Genomic DNA, 6530 nt, shown 5'->3' with positions numbered 1-6530 from the left:
CCAATAGTGTAGAAAAATGTGATCTATTGTTTCAAGCTTCTTGCGTATCAGGCAGTGTGATCGCCGTGGGGTATAATAGCCCTGTTTCCTCTGTGAATGTCTTTACTGTTAGTCTCCCCGTGTGTAACTTATAGAAAAATGTTTTCCCCCTGTAGGTACCTACATGCTTTTCACTTGTTTCAGTTCGTTTTGTCCTGGTCTTCCACTTTATACGACCATGTACAAGTTGGAAAAACCACGTCACACACATCTTTATACAATTATTTTCTTCTCACATTTGATAAGTAATCAATAGAAAAAACGAACAAGCAGGGAACGTACACTATCTAGCACTTCCTTCAGATAGCCTCCCAATGTTCCCGGCATGCCTTTATCTGTAGTGACAACGAGATCTCGTGAGGCGTTGCCTAACCTGAGTTGGCATACCGTATACGCAACAAGATCACTGACCTCTCGGAAGAACAAGAATCTATTTACCAACTCTCTTACAAAAAGGTGCGCCCAACCTATACAGGGCCCCGTTTTTCACGCGCCTAAATAAATAGGTCCGGCTGCACTTTTCCCAATCCGAGCCCCATATAAATACCGTGAACACTCTGTGCAGCTTTTGCACGTTCATTCTAGAACAATGTAGCACCTGCATCACGCACCACAACTTGCTGATTAAGAACATCTCGCATACTGTAGCCCTACCAAAAATAAACAAAGTTGGTGGTTTCCCACTTTGCTGCTTTTTTTTTTCTTTTGTTTCTCTGATTTGACTCCACCAATACTCGTCGCTGTCTCTGTAACATTCTAGGGGTGCACCAAGGTACCTTGTTGGTATTTTCGTCCAGCGCACATTTGCAAAACGTTCCGGTGTTGAAGGTCACCTGCCATGCCAAAGTCCAAGAGATTTCGCCCATGCAGTTTACCCGGCTCCCTGCAGACATTACCAAAAAATCTCCACTAAATTTATTGTTTCCTGAACACTTTCCTTGTTCGTCCAACCCACGGCAATATCATCTGCATATGCCAGCAGCTTGACTTTGGCTGCCGCCAAGCTGAAACCACGTATTTTATCATTTTCAGTGATCTTCAAACACATCGCTTCAATGTAAATACAAAACAAAAGAGGGCTGAGGGCGCAGCCTAGCCGCACAGAACGCATTATATATACGTAAATGTCGATCCTCAAAGACCTATTGACAATTAAACGTGTTGTGCAGTTCTGGTATGTCAAAGCCACTCCCTGCCTGATGATGGAACCAACATTAACATGATCTACAATGACAAACAAGATATCATGCACAATGCAATCAAATGCTTTCTCCCGGTCGAGCTGGAGCACAGAAATACCGAGCGACGCTTCGTTACAACACTAAGGCACACACCGCGATTTGTGAATGGTGGAACGAAAAGTTCTGCCTTTTGATCCCACGGGTTTGGTGGTCTGCAACAATTTTTGTGATGACACTTTAGACTCTCGCCGCTTTTCATGAAGGTTGTATAGAACATTCACGAAAATATAGTCAACGTCGGTTGGTGTTATATAGGCCTATACGATGTCACTAGTTTGAGCTTTTCAGCTTGATCAAATTTAGGAATCAATATTTTATGCGCCTTGCTAAAAGAAGGGGGCATAGTTTTCCGTTCGCACACTTCATTCAACAGGTCTGTCAACAAAGGGGTCAGTTCGGTTGGAAACGTTTCATACCAGGCAGCGGTTAGACCATAGAGTACTGGTGATTTTCTTAGGTTTAAATCACTAATCGCACTCTCAACTTGGCCTCCTCTTATTTTACCCTCTAATGTGTCGTCACTCACTCGTGTCGTCACTCAGCCGAGGCATGCGCTGAAGAAACTTTTTTAAACCCATTGTCATTGCTTGTCATTTCCGGAGCCCTCCACTACGGCGTCTCTCATAATCATATGGTGATTTTGGGACGTCAAACCACACATATCAATCAACATTCGCTTGTCGTGCTGAAAGGAGTGTCTGATAACGAGCAAAAAACGCGCACTCTAAGGCTTCATTCTCGCTCGCGAGTGTCCCGCTGCAATAAACCTTATCGATGGGATTTGCCACTCCTTCGCTTTTTCTAGACCAAGCGCCCTTTTTGTGGGCGTCTTAGCCCGCAAGAAAAGTTCTTTCGAACGAGTGCGAACCCAAGCAACATTGTAACACTGCTTGTCACATTGTTCAAGTTTCTTTTTTTACATACTGCGCAGCTCGTCTTTACATATATGCATATTACTCAGAATTCAATGTGGCAAATTACAAAATCACAATAAACAACTATCCGTGATTGACATGAAAGTACACTTTAAACATGAAGGTCATGCAGTTTTTCAACAAAAAGGATACACCCTGTGGACGTCCCTATCGCATGGCTAACGACCACGAAATATCTTTGAGTGAAACGGCGCACCATGCTCCTGGTCTCCTATACTCTCCGTCAAACTTAGTTTCCGGGACGGCTAGGACGCCTATATCATTATCTGTGAGCAACCTTAGGCGCTGACTTTAATTGCCTACGCCTAGCCATCAGCCCTCTGACGTTATGCGTAGCTATGCGTATTGACAAAATCGATGCAATGGTGTCTTATACGCAATAAGAGTAGGCCCGGAGCATGGTGCTTACCTAGCTTTCACGACCAGCCACCGGCTACCCGCTTCCAGGACCATCCTGCTTTCCGGCATTTTGTTCCTTTGTCTTGTCTGGAGGTCGATTTACCGCAGGAATTTTCAGTTTTGGTGTCAAACGGGACCTACTCGTTTGAGGAGTCTTAGCAGGTAGTGACGCCTAGTCCTGTTCACCTGTGTCTACCCGTATACGCTTTAGTGTAGCACTTATGGCACACATGTCGTCCTCGCTGTCCAATGAGTCTCCCTGGACTTCTGCTGCGGCGCCAACCTCCACTGGAACTATACCCTTTCGATACCCGCTCTGGCTCAGCCGCTAACCGGGTGATAGCTGGTATGTTCCCACGCTGAGGAGCCTGTGGAGCCCTGGGTGTCTCTGCAGACGCCGCCCCCTCACTTGTCGCAGAGACCACTATAGGCTGCCGACACTCCTTTAGCGGCATCCTCAGCCTCAGCCGCGTCCATGACGTGTTCAGCTACTCACTCCTTTTGCGCTGGTCCAGTTGCACTAGCATACGCCCTCATGCAGTCGCCTTTGACGTGACCGAAGCATCTGCAACGTGTGCAGCGAGGAACCTTGCACTCGCGGCGGGCGTGCCATATGCTTTGGCAACGCAAGCACTGCATCGGCCGACCAGGCACAACCACCAAGGCCAGCTCACCGTCTACACGAATCTCATGTGGTAGATCCTCAACCTCGACACCACTCTTTAGCTTCAGAAGCACCTTCCTTGCCGTTGAGCGCTTGTTCGCCATACCCGGGACGCGCCACCACTCACGGCCAACTTCCACCACCTCTCCGAAATCCGAAAGCGCCGTTCGCATATCTTCATCACTAACCCCGTGCAGCAGCCAGTGAAGTCTGAGCCGCACCTCCTGGTCCTGCGGGTCGACGACGACGCAGTGCCACCCCTTCACATAGAGATCCTTCAAAGCGAGCAGGCGTTTGGTGGGGGCTGCGTCATTGAATGTCACCACCCACAAATGATTAACCTGGTATGCACCGAGGCTAACCACATCCGCCAGCAGGCCCGTTGGCGTCAATGCATTCCTGAAATATTCGATCCTGTATGGACTAGCACGCACATCACCGTGTAAAAAAACGGTGTTGATGACAAGTCGTCCTTTCGGCAGATGAGGCAAAATGAACTGGTATTTCTTGTCGCTATCACTGTTCCTGTTTCCACGGCTAAAAGTGGCCGCTGTCACCGCTCCGCTGGAGCCCGTGATCCAGCAATCCGATCAGCTCGGCTTTCGGAAGCAGAATGGCTCGGCAACATCTCTACTTGGCAAGAAAGTGAAAATAACTTCCTGTGTTGTATATGATTACGAAATCGAGGAAGATGCAAATAAAATAAATAATAACAATTTCCGGGTCAGAGTGAGGATCAAACTTAGGCTATTTACGCAGAAAGCAGATATCTTACCACTCAGCAACATTTACATGCTTGGCAAGAAAGTGAAAATAACTTCCTCTGTTGTGCATGGCTGGAAAATCGAGAAAGGTGCAAATCAATTATTAATAAAAAATTGCCTGGTCAGAGTGAGGGTCAAACTCAGGCCCTTTGCGTGGCATGCAGGTATTTTATAATCCAGCAACATCTTTCTTTTTTGTTTCTATTCTGCCTACTTAGACGCACACAACGGAACACAAATGCAGTCAGGGGTTAAGAGTATACATGACACTTAAGGCATAAGTACTCAAATAGGGCATGAATAAAAAAAAAACAGCCAGACTTGGACTGGCGTTTGATGGCTAAACTCGTTTCACGTTCCTGAGTGGCTTGATCCTCGATACCCATGCAAGTACCGGATCTAATGATTTGTGGGCTTCCAGAAACCCGCCCACTGATTCGCGAAATTATACTCGTGTGCCGATCTTGCATCTATATCGACATGCTATGCGGCCGTGCAGGCCTTCGATATGCAGTGCAAACCCATTAGCATGACAGCGTCGAACCGGACACTTTCTTCATTTTCATGAGATACAAAACGAATACCACGCGGGTCCAGGGGAAAGTCCTTCTTTAGCGTTTTTTGCAATATGTCACCAAAAATTTAAAAAAAATGCGCCTTGCCAGCAGTCTAAGAAAACGTGCCCAATTGTGGCTCAGGTTTTTTTAATATAAAGCAGGGCACATCCCAGGGTACATGCGTTCCTTTTTCCTGTATCCATGGTTTTACATCTAGCGTCTAGATGGATTGATGAATGGACGGACGGACGGATGGACGGACGGACGGACGGTCGGACTGATGGATGGATGGATGGATGGATGGATGGATGGATGGATGGATGGATGGATGGATGGATGGATGGATGGATGGATGGATGGATAGATGGATGGATGGATGGATGGAAAGAATTGATCTTGGTTCGCTAAGAGATACTTTTAGCTGAAAAATAAGCCTGTGAAAATCCAGTATATTTTAGGTGTATGCAATATTCGCAAAACTGATTACGGTTAAAACTCTCGGATATTTAGATTTGAGGTTGCAGATAGTGTATGACTAGATTTGGTAATAGTTTGTCCCATTTTAATCAAAGTTATTATGATTGCATTGATCAGCAAACAAATGGCGATGCTTGCTCTAAGCCGCGCGCGGTTTGAAATAGCAGAGCTGAGGGATACTGAAAGCTGATCTGGTTCATTCTATTTGTTACAGGGCCTTATAATTATAGTGATGCTAGGTGTTTTTTTTAGGTTATAGTTCTCGGCTTTAGCTAATTGGTGTTAGGTTCTTTATATGGTTCTTTTTCAGCGTAGAGAGATTCGAGGTAATACCTCGAATTGAGGTATATACCTCGAATCTCCTTGGTTTATAAACCATGGACATTCACAGACACTACAAGCATGTCCTAACTAGAGGGACAAAAACACGCGCTAAAACCATGAGCGCTCTCCCCTGCCGTATACATCTACCGACATGTCATCGTTCGCGTAGGGCTCTCATCGCTCGGGGGTCTTCTTAAAGCTTGTTTCGCCTTTCGCATTTCCTATTATTTTGTCCTTTTAAGCACCACAGAGGCACTCCATACAGATGCTTTAACGAAGCCGAGACGCACGGTCATGGTCTTCATCACTCGGTCAAACCCAATCATTTACTAAAGCTTTTCCAAATAACTGCCTACGTTTGTCTGAAAAATCCTAATGGTTGTATTGTTAGCCGTCTGTTGCCTTCTTTATACTTTTAATGGACAAGTGGTGAGTAGTGGGGGTCACCTGATTTCGGTACCACATATACCCGTTCATGATGTTTATAGAATTTGTACATATTTGTGGACATCGCAGTGTTTACGGCCGGCTTATATAAACAGCGTCGAGGGTAACAAGTAAGCCTATAACCCCCGGAAATCTTGTGTATTTATGTTTCTGTTCCATTTCAATAAAATCGATTATATCTGCGAATCTTAAGGTAAGCGGATACCCTCTGTAAATCTCGTTTTATTTTTAGTTGAGTTAGGTTCATTCCATTCCAACAAAACTTATTTTAAATGTGTCTTGCGTGTATTACCAGCAAAAGTAACCCAAAATCGTAAATGTCATATATTTAAATTTCAGCAACAATCATCTCATTTGGATAAAGTTATTGCGGTCCCATGTCTACCCAAAACATTAAACATGTAGCTGTTAGAAATAACGAATTTCTTTAAAAAAAATTTGTACCATTCCGATAAGATTGATTCTGAATGCACCTCCAGCCGAAAAAAAAGTAACCTTATTGCCTTTCTAAACCTTGTATGCTTCATTTTTTTTTTTAGGGGCGAAACTCTTTATGGCGTGGCTTGTGCGTCCCGTTGTCGTAGTGCGTAACATGTCGCACGTACCCGCCCTTGGGGACATATCCGCATGTCCACATGTTACGAAAAACGTAGGACGGCGTCGTAGTCACGCTGTTAATAAAG

The sequence above is a fragment of the Rhipicephalus microplus genome, chromosome 4, assembly GCF_043290135.1.
Source record: "Rhipicephalus microplus isolate Deutch F79 chromosome 4, USDA_Rmic, whole genome shotgun sequence".
Taxonomy (NCBI): Eukaryota; Metazoa; Arthropoda; class Arachnida; order Ixodida; family Ixodidae; genus Rhipicephalus; species Rhipicephalus microplus.
The sequence above is the reverse complement of the archived record's forward strand: the minus strand, read 5'-3'. Positions refer to the sequence as shown.